The sequence below is a fragment of the Gopherus flavomarginatus genome (assembly GCF_025201925.1).
Source record: "Gopherus flavomarginatus isolate rGopFla2 chromosome 12 unlocalized genomic scaffold, rGopFla2.mat.asm SUPER_12_unloc_2, whole genome shotgun sequence".
Classification (NCBI taxonomy): Eukaryota; Metazoa; Chordata; order Testudines; family Testudinidae; genus Gopherus; species Gopherus flavomarginatus.
The window spans coordinates 22,324-35,998 of NW_026114605.1; the positions used below are offsets into that span (position 1 = coordinate 22,324).

Here is a 13,675-nt window from a genome sequence, read left to right on the forward strand (position 1 = left end):
TTTTGGACTGTGGGAGGAGGCTCAGGACTGGGGCAGAGGGTTGGTTTGTGGGAGGGTGAGGGCTCTGGCTGGGGGTGTGGGCACAGGGGGCTTGGGATGAGGGGTTCAGGATACAGGAGGGGACTAAGGGCTGGGTGTAGCCTATAGCTAACTGCTTCGTGCCATTATATATCTTTTCTTTAGAGTTTAGTATTTGCTTATTGTAAGAGGTTTATAGATTTATATGAAAGTAAGTTTGGCTGTAATGCACGGGATCTACTACGGCCATATCCTGTATGTTTAAGCTAAGGCAAAGTTAGCATATCTATATTATGACCTTTTACTCAGAAAGCAAAGTTGACCTTTATCTTGTTACTTAAATAGATAAGTACCACACGCCTGCCTAAGACCTTTACCTAGACCATCGACAATGGAGAATGGCATGGGGGGGTTTCAGTCTTGTACCCACAGACTTAATAGGTCACCACAAGGGAACTTCTGTGTGTATGCACATATCATCAATATGCACAAACATACTAGCCTGTGAAGTAAGGCGTACCCTATGTTTTGTGGGTGAGCAATGAATGTGGGCATAGGAGGAAGGATTTCTGGCACTTGTGCCCTATAAAAGAGGTGACCCACCTCACTAGAGCACTTCACTCTATCATTCTGACTTACCTCCTCCACTTTCTTTCTCTGTAATATCTATCTACTATCAGTAGGCTCTACTTGGTCTTCTTAACCTTCAAGTTTCAAGGGAACTAGGCTAAGCTTGGTTTCCCAAAGTTTTTAGTCTTTGTTTATTAGGTTTTGATTTTAAGTTTAACTTAGTCAAGTAAACCCTACGTAACATTCGCTTTTTCTAAGCACTACATCTTTCACTCAAGAATTGAGAAACCTGAACTGCAAGGCTGGTCCTATGTCTCTTACCGCCAGATTATCAGGGAAGGGTGTGAGTATATTAACCAAAACTTTGTTGCATAGAATGCCATATGTATCTTCTGAATAGCAGTAATGCAACTGTAACTTTGTACCTCTGCTTATTTTACTATTTACTTACTATTTCACTGATTTTAATAAAAAGGTCTTTAAGGCTATAATTTGTCTCAGTGTGAGTTTCCCGTCATATCCCCAAGGGTCCTTTGTAAATTCTGTGGAGCCTGATTCGGGATAAGAACTTTCATCTTCTGGTCAAACAGATTGGCAAGCCTAAAACCCATATTAATAATACTGATAATTAATTAGTATTCATATTACTAATTAAATTAAATACAATTAAAATTAAACTAATACATTAAATTTCCACCATATTATCCTAATTAATATTATTAGTATACCCTAAATCAAGCGACATGGGGCAGAGAGTTGGGGTGCAGAGGGATAAGGGCACTGGCTCTGGGGGTGCAGCTCCAGGGTGGGGTTGGAATGAGAGGTTCGGGATGCAGGAGAGGGCTCAGGGTTAGGGCAGAGGGTTGGGCTGAGGGGGATGAGGGCTCAGGTTGGGGGAGCAGGTTCTGGGGTGAGGCCAGGGAAGAGGGGATTGAGGTACGAGAGGGGAGTCAGGCTAGGGCAGAGGGTTGTGGTGGGGGAGTGAGGGGTTGGGGTGCCGGCTGCCCCAGGGCTGCAGTGGGGAGAGAGGACTTCTCCCATCCCCCTCTCACCAGAGCAGCTAGGGGCCAGGTGAGATGCACCTCTCCCCCCCTGCAGGAGCTCCGGTGGGCCTGGATGGAGGGAGGGGCTCCTCTGGAGGGCCTCGGCTGGGCCAGGCTGGGCCATGGACTCCTCTCTCCCACAGCTCTGGTGTGCCTGGGCTGGGACAGGGGAGGGGCTCCTCTCCCAGCCTGCACTGCCCTTGAGAGCCTGCTGCATGGCTGCACAGCTTACAGGAAACTGAGGTCTTAAACCCAGAAAGTTTGAGATCCACTGGTCTCATCTGGAGATGGCTCCTTTCTGAGCTCCCTGCAGTGCCCAGCTCAGAGAGGAGCAGCTAGCAGGAAGGTTGGTGGAGAGGAGCAGCTAGCTGGAAGGCTGGTGGAGCGGAGCAGCTAGCTGGAAGGCTGGCGGAGAGGAGCAGCTAGCAGGAAGGCTGGTGGAGAGGAGCAGCTAGCTGGATGGCTGGTGGAGAAGAGCAGCCGGTGGTGGAGACTGCAGCAGAACCCCATGGAGAGGTGTGGCAATCAGCCATCAACACAAGCAGCAGAACATGTAAGATGCCTCCCCATGCCTCCCCCCGCTTCCACTCAGGCTGGGAGGTAAAGTCTGCAGATAAACTTCTGAACTCTGGGGCTGCACTGACCAAGGACAGAAACTGTGGGTGGGGTGACTGTTGGGTTGCTGGACTTAAGACCCTGAGGAGAAAAAGACACGACAAACTTAATTGGGGAGGATCTTTTGCTCATGGTTTTTGTTATGGAGCCTGTTTGTGGTGTTTCCCCACATAACGCCACATTGTTTCCCTCCTTTATTAAAAGGCTTTTGCTACACTCAGACTGCGCTTGCGAGAGGGGAAGTATTACCTCTTAGAGGCACCCAGGGGGTGGGGTATAATTGTCCGGAGTCAGCGGGTGGAGGCTCAAGACAGTTTTGCATTGTGTTATTGAAACAGAACCCCTAGATACTGACCCCGGCACTTGTTGCTGCCAACTCTGACGGGCAGAAGGGTTCCATTTTGGGGGGCTCGTCCGTGATCCCTGGGTCAGTATCCCTGTCAAGCACCTGTTGAGCAATCCACTACATTGGGAAACTATCGTGTTTATATTTTGAGGAAATGACTGTTTGTATAATGGCTAATATGTCAGGTTTGTTGGATCCTGGCTCAACAGCCTCTAGCTCAGGAGCCGCAGCCTCAGCCAACGATTGGGCAAAAGCACTGGGGAAAACATTGGAAAAGGTTGTGCTGTCCCATGCTACATCAGACTCTTGTTGTATGTTCAGGTTATTTGCTGGTGAAGAGGAGTTTGAACCCTGGTTAGAGCACACCACTGAAATGGTGCAGGAATGGGCCATACCCGATGCAGATGCCCAATGCAGAAAAGCACAGATGTGTACTAGAGAGTCTTATGGGCCCAGCATTAGATGCGATTTGCCCCCTGAAGCTCATTGACCCTGGGGTCAGTGTGAAAGACTGCCTAGAGGCTCTTGATCACATGTTTGGGAGCATAGAGGGCTCTGAAGACAGCTACTGTAAGTTCCTTAATTCCCAACAGCTAAGGGGCGAGAAGGCTTCCGCCTATATACCGAGGCTGGAGAGATTGCTTCTGAGAGCTGTCATGAGGTGAGCAGTGACTGCTGAGCAGATGGATCAGACAAGACTGGCTCAGATTGTAAGAGGAACTCAGTATCAGAACCAGATTTTACTTCATCTCCGGCTAAGAGAACAACAGTAACATTCCCCAAGAAATGAGCCATCACTGAGAAATTTCGAGACTACTTATATGGTGCTCAGTTTCAAGTATGGACAGAGAACAGAGAACAATCCACTGACTTACGTGTTAACAAGGGCTAAGCTGGATGCTACAGGGCAGAGATTGGTGGCCACTTTTTAGCTGTGACTTCAGCATTCAATGCCAATGAGATGGTATAATACAGAGTGTGATTTGTGGGAACCACAAATCCTTGGCTGGGGAGAGGATGTAAGCAGGGTCAGTTTGAACTCTACTCTGACATCTGTTGGTGATCTGTTGTAAAGGACTTTTGGGGCTGATGTAATTTGCATGGTCACATCCACCCTGCATTGCATGATTGCTTGTCCAAATCATGACTTCAGCTGCTGTGGGATCCCTAGTCTCTTTGTTATTAGGGCAGGAGCAATAAAGTGTAGTTATAGTGGTTATATGAATGAAGGACAGCAGAAAGGTACTTGGCATTTCATGATTGATGGACTAACAGTAGCCTAAATCATTCTTGCTAGACAAGGCTCATGAGTTCTAAAGCATAGTGAATTGAAAGGCTGGCCAATCTATCTCTCTCATTTTCTACTTTAGAAAGCTGCTATTTACCCCTTTCAGTTGTAAAAATAGACTATTGATTCCTAGTTTTTCTTTCCTATCTGCTAAAAGGTTACTGATCCAGGAGAAGGAGGGGTTTGAGCTCTCTGGAATAGCTCTTGACTGTGAGTTGCAATCTTAGACCAGACTGTTGAGAAGCAGGGCACAGCCCCAGAATCAGTGGTAGGTTCCAGACTTAGATTTTACCAAGTGTCAGATTCTGGAGGATGTGCCTTTTATGATTTTTTAAACCAAAACTTGCTATTTGGGGATAATTTAAATGTTCTGTGCAAAGTACTAGGAGTCTTTTTATTAACCTGTATTTTAGATCTAATTAACATTCTCTGGAATCCAAGTTTTACATCGGTTCTTATCACTTTAAGAACTGATACTTCCTCTATCTCAGGACTAGCTATGAAACTGATTTTTTGAAAGCGGGAGATGGAACAGCAGCTTCCCGCACCCACTGCACTCAGCGCCCTGTTATTGTGGCACTGAACCTCCAGGAATGGTGGCCCTCCCTTTGGGGAGAATATCGTGGTTGAAGAGCAGCGAAGAAAAGTGGTGGTGTCTGTCTTAACATTTGCTTTGTACTAGGAGTATGGTTCGAGTCATTTGTAACTCTTTCATCAGTTACGTCTCATACATACCTTCATACATACCCAGCCCTCTGCTTGACTCCTTCATCCCCCCACCACCACCCGCAACCCTAGCCCTGACTCTTGCACCCCCACCCATACCCAGCACCCCCTCTGCCCTGACACCTACACCCCCTCACATACCCAGCCCTGATTCCAGCCCTCTGCGTCCTGGCCGCCAGCCCCGCACAGCCCACTGCTGGTCTGGGGTTCTGGCTGAGGGCCCTTGCCAGCCGGGGTCCAGGCCGCAGGCCCCGCTCAGCCCGCTGCCGGCCTAGGTGAACAGAACCCCAGACCAGCAGCAGGCTGAGCGGGCCAGCAGCATGAGATCAACATTTTAATTTCATTTAAATGAAGCTTCTTAAACATTTGAAAACCCTGTTTATTTTACAATACAACACTATTTTAGTTATATAATATATAGACTTATAGAGAGAGACCTTCTAAAAAACGTTAACATGTATTATCGGCACACAAAACCTTACATTAGAGTGAATAACTGAAGACTCGGCACACCGCTTCTGAAAGGTTGCCGACCCCTGAGCTAATGTTACTTAGGGTTCATTTGACTATGTTCAACCTAAAATCAAAACCTAATAAACAAAGAATAAAAACTTAGGGAAACTGAACTTAGGCTAGTTCCCTTGAAACTTAAAGTTTAAGAACAAGTACAGCCTACTGATAGTAGATAGAGAGAGAGTGGAGGAAGTAAGTCAGAATGCTAGAGCAAAGTGCTCTAGCGAAGTGGGTTACCTCTTTCATAGGGTACAAGCGCTGGAAATCCTTCCTCCTATGGTCAAATTTCATTCTTCGCCAACAAAACATTAGGGTACGTTTACTTCATAGGCTAGTATGTTTGTGCTTGTTGATGACATGTACATATACACATAAGTTCCCTTGTGGTGTACCTGTTAAGTCTGTGGGTACAACACTGAAAAAAACCCTATGCCATTCTCCATTGTCGATTGGTCTAGGTAAAGGTCTTAGACAGGAATGGGTACTTATCTATTTAAGTAACAAGATAAAGGTCAATTTTCCTTTCTTAGTAAAAGGTCACAACATAGGTATGCTAACTTTGCCTTAGCTTAACATACAGGATATGGCCTGTAGTTCCTTGTAAGTCATGTGCCCCAGTTCCCTAATCATTTTTATTGCCCTCTGCTGGACTCTCTCCAGTTTGTCCACATCCCTTCTCACGTGGGTCCCAACCCCAAAAGTACTCACATTTCACCCCATTGGCTCCAAAATGCCAGCTTTTAATATGTAAATAGGGTGTTGCCATGGTCAAGTCACTCCCGAGTTGTCCAGTGGAGCCTGCTGGCCCAGAACAAGGTGAAAATTAGCCAGGACGTCACTCAGTCAATTCCCTGCGCTTCTAGCACGTGGTATCAGAAAGCTCCAAGATCGCTCACTTCCCTTTCTCTCATCAGCTTCAGGCCCCAGGGTTACAAATGTACAAACCAGCTGGGATTCTCCCCTGGCCTCAGGGTGTGGGGCTGTTCTGAGGGGATGGACTTGCACACTTGGGCTATTAGTGCAAAGATACAATTTCAATTTCTCTTAGAGAAATTGGAGGGCAATTTATATTTGGTAAAAATCTTATTTAGTGAAAGGAAAGCTGCAGTGACAGCCTGGTTACTGGGGTGCAAAACACCTTCCTCCTGGGAGAAACAAGAAGTTAGAATTAGAAATTTACATCGTTTGTTCCTGTGTTGGTACAGGTTTAATTTTGCTTCTGTGTAGGTTTGTTTCAGGCTGTGATCATTTTGGTTTATTGGGTTGTTTTGGTTTTTTTAGTTGGACTGGATCTTTTAATTGACATTTGCTGGATCAAATGGCTGTCCTGCAACACCAGTTTTGACATAGTTCTGTATATTTTATACAGATTTGACCAGTATTCAAGGATTCAATTCCTTTATAGGAGGTTTTAGTGGTCATGCTTATTTATTTGATGTTATTTTATCATTCTGCTGTAACACACTTTTTTGATAAAATGTTGAAATTATTAATTTACAGCATTTGTTAGTTTTTATTTTTACAAACAAAGTTTTTCTTAATGTTTGGGTTTTAAATTAAGCCTTGTTTTTGGTTTCCACTTAGGTTTTGGTTACTGATGGGATCTTTAAGAGAACTTTCGATTCAGTACTAAAATTGGGACAGATTTAGAATATTTAAAGTAAACCCTGTTTACTATTTTATTGTAATAAAGTTTGTATTGCTGTAAACCCTAGCCCGGGGGAGAGGAGATGAGCCTGGCCTTTAACTGAGAAGGAGCAGAGTCATGGCCCCCGTGAAGGGTGGGGCCAGGTGATGGGGGGCACAGCCCCTCAATTTTTTTTGTCTAGCCCATCTCAGTCCCCCACTAAAGGAGAAGAGTCTGATGCCACCCCTGCTGGTAACTGGGTGTCACTGCTGCTCCATGGGAAACATGCTCTGTGCCTTACCCAGATTAGTGGGAAACACACTATGTGCCCTACTGTAACTGGTCTGTGGGTGTCACTGCTCGTAGAGGGCAGACACATGCTTTGCAGTACGCCACCTGACCACTGGGTGTCACTGCTGTATCAAGGGAAACACCTTCTGTGCATTACCCTGAATGACTACGAGGTGTCACTGCTGCTCCAAGGGAAACATGCTCTGTGTGTTACCCTGATTGGCCACTTGATGTCACTACTGAGCCAAGGAAAACACCTTCTGTGCATTACTCTGACTGCCCACTGGGTGTCACTGCTGCTCCAAGGGAGACATAAGAGCGGCCAGACTGGTTCAGACGCAAAGTCCATCTAGCCCAGTATCCTCCTGTCTTCTGACAGTGGCCAGTGCCAGGTGCCCCAGAGGGACTGAACAGAGCAGGGAATCATCAAGTGATCCATCTCCTGCCGCCCATTCCCACCTTCTGGCAAACAGGCTACAGGCACCATCCCTGCCCACCCAGGCTAATAGCCCTTGATAGATCTATCCACCATAAACTTATCTAGTTCTTTTTTGAACCCTGTTATAGTCTTGGCCTTCACAACATCCTCTTGCAAGGAGTTCCACAGGTTAACTATGCAACTGCCCTGAGTTTACCCCCCCCTCCCCTGGCCAGGTTGTATATGGAAAAGAGGATGAGGATGAGGAGAGCCATGATGTGTCTGTCAGTGGCTGGTGCCTCAGCTTCCTCTAGGCAGCAGTGCTGCAGGCTCCTTTGGTCTGTGCCCATGCAACTGTGTCTGGGGAAGGGGGAGTAGAGGCTCATTCTTCCCAGCCCCACACCCCACCCCCAGCAACTGGGGAATCCAGGCCAAATTTAACCCTGGTAGCTGGGCCGGGATTAGCCTGGGCTGGGGTAGGGCTGGGGAGGAATTGGGAGGGAGACAGATGCACCTACTGTGAGGGAAGATCCTCCCATTCCCTGCCAACCCCCTTCACTCCTTGCAGCATAGCACCCCCTAGCGTTTCTTTCTCTGTCATGGGAGCTGTCTGCTGCCTGCTTCTCCGTTAGCATCGTCTCTCCTCACCCTGGGGCACTGGCATTGCTCATCCTGTGCAAACAGGCAGGCCCCGGTGTGCCCCATGGCACTGCTCTGCAATTGTGGGGGCAGCTGTTGGATGGAGCCATATCAAAATATGGGAGTGGGCAAGGCTGGGGACCAGGACTCTTGGGTTCTCCCCTCACATGTGGGAGGGGAGTGGAGGTTAGGGGGTAGATTAGGGGAGGGGCATGCCTGGGATCCAGGGATACTGCTTTATCTGGTTTTCTCCACCTCCTGCAGCTGCCTCGGTCCTTTCAGTGCGTTTCTTGTTCCAAATTCATTTGCTGACTTGTGTAACTCACCCCAGAGGTGGCTGCATCTCAGTCTTGGGTGAGGCACCCTTGGCTACATCGCCTCCTAACTGCGTCTCTCTCCCGCTTCGGGTGACCCTGCAGCACTCGGCAAACATCCACAAGATCTTAGGGCACTTTGAGCACTGGGCAGGCAGGGGCCAGGCGCCCAGCCCTTCCTCCAGAGAATGGGACCCAGCACCCACTACATTTTACAGGGATTAAAAAGGGGCAAAGGGGGGCAAATCAGAGGAGGGGGTGGCCAGGGTCTAGGCAGGGGGTGGAAATTGACTGGTCGGGGGGGGGCCAAGCAGCTGGAGGCAGAGTTAGGAGAGGGACTGAAGGGCAAAGTCAGGGAGGGGGGAAGGAGCCGGAGTTAAGCCCAGGGGGAGGCGCTGCCAGAGAGTTAAATCCTGGCACAGGCAGGGGCAGAGGGGTAACAGTTATCACGGTGGGCTGAGACTCCAGTGTTTGCAAACATGGGTCGGGGGAGCAGAGGGCTTTTTTATTTCCCCTCTCACAGGCAGCACCTCTCAGCATGGGCTTCCCAGGGCTGGGCTCTTAAAGGCACAGGCATCCCACTGCCTAGACACTGCAGCTCCTCTCTGATGTAACCTACTGAGGTGCTGCAGTAGGAGACTCAATTCAGTGAAACTGGGCATTCCCTATACGCCCCCCAGCCAGGCGGCTGTGCACTCCCTTCCCCAAATTTCCCCAACACCCCCTCCCACAGTGGTCAGGTAGTTACATGCAGCGCTGCCAATGTTGTCATTGGTTGCAAATTTGAATGGAAATTAAAACATTAACACACACTTTAAAAGCAGATACAACGTATGAAAACTACTTGTACCTGAGAAAGTAAAATAGGTTTGGAAAGTCTGGACAAAGCCGGGTTTCCTCACCCAGCTGTTGTGTTTGCTGACAATGTGGGTGCATTGGCTTCGGCAGTGTTGGCCAACCTTAGAATTTCAAATGATGATTTGTAAGCGAGGTGTGAATGAGCTCTCCCCTGGCAGCTACTGATGACCAGGGTTGAGAGGAGGCTTTGGGACCAGACTGTATTTACATGAACTCACCTACTCTGCCGAGGTATCCAGCGGACAGAGCTGGGCTGCCTCTGTTCTAGGTGCCCGGAGGAGGGAAGGTGTGTGGGGCTCCAGCCTGGGACTCTTCCTCCCTCCTGCCAAGCCCTGACTATTAATCCCAGCCCTGTCACTCCTTTCTTCAAGCGCCATGTGGGCCAGAGGAAACGTGTGATAGGAAGCACAAGGGCCAAGCTTGTGAACATCAGGTGCAGCAGCAAGAATCCCAACTATCAGGGTAGCAAGTTCTAGAGCCCTAACCCATTGTGGCCACCCCAGCCAAAGACCTGGCTCTAGGAGGTGTGAGTCACCCAGCAGGAGGGGAAAGATTCACTCTTACACAGCTGGAGACAGGGAAGTTGAGCTCTGGGGCTTTACCATAAGCATGGGTGGCAAGCTTGTAGAAATTTTGGTGGTGACCAGAACCTGCACCCAACTCCACCCCCCAAACTCCACCCCCACCTACCTAAGGCTTACTGGTGGGTGGGAACTAGAACCCCAGGGGAAGCAGACAGCAGTTCTGCCCAATATCCCTCTACTCCAGCAGCAGGAGCAGGCAGGGGACAGGCACACACTGCTTTTTGTCAAGCAGGGACCCAGTGTGGCAGGCAGGGGCAAAGACCCATTTCCAATATTGCTGGGGCAGGGCCCCCAACCCTGAATATTCCTGGAGCCCGAGCTGCAAAAATGTATATAACCTGCCGCCTATGACCACAAGCCAACACAAGGTCCCACTGAGATTTGAACTCAGATTACAGGATTCAGAGTCCTGAGTGCTGCCCATTACACCATGGGACCAGCTTGTGCTGCCTTCTCTGCACATCGGTGACCCTCATGGGGCTGGCTTGTGTAAGGGGGCTCTTGGCCCTTTACTAAAACTTAGTGTGTGTGTGTGGGGGGGGGGGGTTGGTTGGCTAGTTCCCAGCACCAATAGAAGGGGGAAGGATCAATGGGAAATCAGGACCCTGAGACTGACAGTCCCCAGGGACAATGGGGAGAGGCCAAAGCTCCAAGTTAGCTGCACTGACAGGCCAGGCAGTGTAATGAGGGAGTCACCAGGCCAGGGGGTCCCATCCTCCATGTGAGCTGGAACTGCCTGGGCGAGAGTGGGGCAGAGCTAAAGAGAGAGCAGGAGCCCGAGAAGAGCCGGGGAGCAGAGCTGTGCAGGTGTAGTGCCAGAAACTGCTGCACGTAGGAATTTGCAACCTGTAGCAGTTACTGATACCTGAAGTTGTTCTTATTTGCTGACTTGTCCTAATTGGCTAAAACGTGACAGTGGTTTCTCTAGCAAAGGCCAGTTCCTGGCCCCTTGGTCCAGACATCCCCCTTCATATCAGGCTAGGGTGACCAGATGTCAAAGATGAAATATTGGGACGCGGGGGGTGGAGCAAAAATAAAAGCTGGAGGGCCCCCCTGTCACCAAGCGGCAGTGGCACAGCCCCATCTCCAACCAACTCTAGGCTCCAACCACCACTACACCCCCAGCTCCCCCATCCCCTCGCTCCTGGGCCCAGCCTGGGCTCCGAGCTCTGCAGCCGAGCCATGATCCGGGCCCCTCCTGCAGCTCCCGGGCAAGGGGTGAATCAGGCAGCTCCTGGCAGGAGCGTGTCAGCCCCACGTGTATCTCTGCCCCCCGCCCACCTGGGCCCTGCCTGCTCCGTGCTGCCCCCAGCCCCACTGCGCTGCCCCGCAGGTTGCAGGGCTAAAGAAGCTTCCGCACTGCGCTCCCGGCCATGGCCATGGTCCGTGTGCAAACCTGGGAGGGAGGAAGAATGCTGCGTGCTTGGGGAAGAGGCAGGGCCAGGGCGAGGATTTGGGGAGGGATCCAATGGGGGGCGGAGTTGGTGGGGGCAAGTATCTCTCCAGACTATGCCTGTGTGCAGGAGAAGAGGACAAAGTTATCTATTTGTCCAGGGTCCCGATCGGTCGGGACGTGGGACAAACAAGCAAATATAGGGACAGTCCCGATAAAATCGGGACGTCTGGTCACCCTACATCAGGCTTCAAGTTGAGAATCATTTCCCATTCCCGCTCTGTGGGAGGGGAGACTTTTAAACTCGCTCTCTGTGCGACTGCACATGGCTAAGTAAAGAGAACAAACCCCAAATCCCCCCCGTGCTTTGGGAGCCAGGTTTGCTGTGGGAATTCTGTAGTTCAGATGACTTCACACCTGGTCATTGTGATTCTTTACCAGTTTCTCTGGCATTGGGGCATTTTTTTTCACTCCCAGCTGTGATGGCCGAGTGGTTAAGATGTGGGAGTTGAAATCCAATAGGGTTCTCCTGTGCAGGTGCAAATCCTGCTCACAGCATGGCCTGTGTTTTAGCCAGTCTCTCACCTGGGCAACACCTCTGTACAACCCCCTCAGACACTCTCAATTCTCTCCCCACCCCAAGTAAATCCTGTTCTGCTCCTTTCATAGAGATGCCTGGGACACCACCTGACACTGTGTCCTTGAGGGGTCAGGCAAACTCTCAGCACCTGAAGCCTCTGCCACTCACCTGGTGCCCCATAGATCAGCCGTAGCCCTGGTTCTGCTCCTCTCTCTAGAGTGCGAAAGAAGCCAAGTCAGCGACTCCATGGGAGCTATGGGGCTGCAGAACCAACAGAGAAAAAATAGGTGCTCAGCACCCACTGACAGCCACCTCCCCCCCCACACACACACACACTACAGGCCTTGTTGACAAGCTCCTCCTCTTCCCTTTCAGTGCCTCCCACTGGTCAGTGATCAGCTGTTCAGTGGGGTGCAGGAGGCACTGGATGGGGAGGGGAAGGAGAAGGGATGGGAAGAGGTGGGGGTAGGAGAGGAATGGGGCAGGAAAGTGCAGGAAGGGAAGAGATGGGACGGGACGGGGTGGGGACTTGTGGGAAGGGGTGGAGTGGGGACAGGGCCTGAGGAGGAAAGGGGGGGATTTGTCCCAGTCCCTTCTAGGGCCGGCCCTGAAGGGAAGCACTGACTATTACAGGGACAGTAAAACTGACCAGCATTGCAGGGGAGACTGAGGGAGATCCGCACTCATCAGGTCTCTTCTCTCCCCCACGGTGAGCCAGACACTGCTCTCTCCTGGCTCTCACTCTAGCAGCAGGACGCCAAGGAAACATTTCCCCACAGGAAGTTCATTGAGTGCCCCTGTGGTGCTGGGGGGTCTGGTGCTTCTGCTGGCTCTGGGGCTGGCAGGGGGGTTGATGTCTGCACAGACTCTCAGCTGCCAGGCCGGAGGGGGCACTTGGGACCTTACCAGACTGGCTCAGTGAAGATGTGGGGTTGACAGACCAATACAGATGCTGTCCAGAGCACGGAGCAGCATCCACCTATGCAGCCAGGCAATGAGCATTTCCCACAGCCTGGAGCCGAGGGGGAGGTGGCAGCTGCTGTTCCAGCTCCTGGGGAACAGGCCCTGTCAGCCAACAGACACTTCTTACTCACCACAGCTAACGGTGCCAGATTCCTCCAGTGTGGGTGTGGAGCAGCCTTTTGTTTTCCTGTCCTTTTTGTCTGCAACTGCTGACAAAAACATCCCAGACAGAGAAGCAACAGGCCAAAATGTTCTTATGCAATTGCCAAAGTAGCTCAGTTGGGAGAGCGTTAGACTGAAGATCTAAAGGTCCCTGGTTCAATCCCAGTCTTTGGCAGGCCCTGTCATCCCTCTTTGTGCAGAGGTGGCTTGTTTTCTGGGAGCACAACAGTGCCTGCACCCAAGGTGAGTTCCTGAGCTTGGGCTCTCTAATAGGAAAACATAGAACAGGCTTCTGCCCCTAGTTGGCCCACCTAACCTTTCATAATGAGAACTGTCTTTCTCAACATGGTAGGAAGAAAGTGAGGCAGGGTAGTCCTCAGGAATGGTGCCAGAGGGCTGCTGGGCAGTGACAGGCAGGGATTGGGGATGGATGCTCCTCTGTGCAGCTCAGCAAGGGCAGTACCAGGGAAGGGGCATCTGTAAAAGTGACCCAGCACACCTCTCCTCCCCTGGGCATCAGAGCAGAGGCAGCTGGTGCTTACGGCTCCAAGTGAAGGCTTAAAAGCCACAGAGCAACTGAGGTCAGGGCTAGAGGAGGGCAGGACCATGCCTATGTGTGGCCTTCAGACAGGCACAAAAACACCCAGCCAGGCTGCTCCCTGACATGCCAAACACCCACTGAAGGTCACCAGCATGCAGGGCAGCTGCTGATGCTCTGTGGATAACA

At 50.6% G+C, this 13,675-nt stretch overlaps 3 non-coding genes across 3 annotated transcripts; 2 read left to right on the forward strand and 1 right to left on the reverse strand.

Moving 5' to 3' along the window:
• The first annotated feature begins 4,299 nt into the window (after positions 1-4,299).
• LOC127040969 (U2 spliceosomal RNA) lies at positions 4,300-4,487 on the forward strand. The gene has a single exon (XR_007771551.1). It is a non-coding gene; the product is annotated as a U2 spliceosomal RNA (small nuclear RNA).
• A 5,729-nt stretch (positions 4,488-10,216) lies between these two features.
• On the reverse strand, positions 10,217-10,288 carry TRNAQ-CUG (transfer RNA glutamine (anticodon CUG)). Its single transcript has one exon. It is a non-coding gene; the product is annotated as a tRNA-Gln (tRNA).
• A 2,762-nt stretch (positions 10,289-13,050) lies between these two features.
• On the forward strand, positions 13,051-13,123 carry TRNAF-GAA (transfer RNA phenylalanine (anticodon GAA)). Its single transcript has one exon. It is a non-coding gene; the product is annotated as a tRNA-Phe (tRNA).
• Positions 13,124-13,675: the final 552 nt, after the last annotated feature.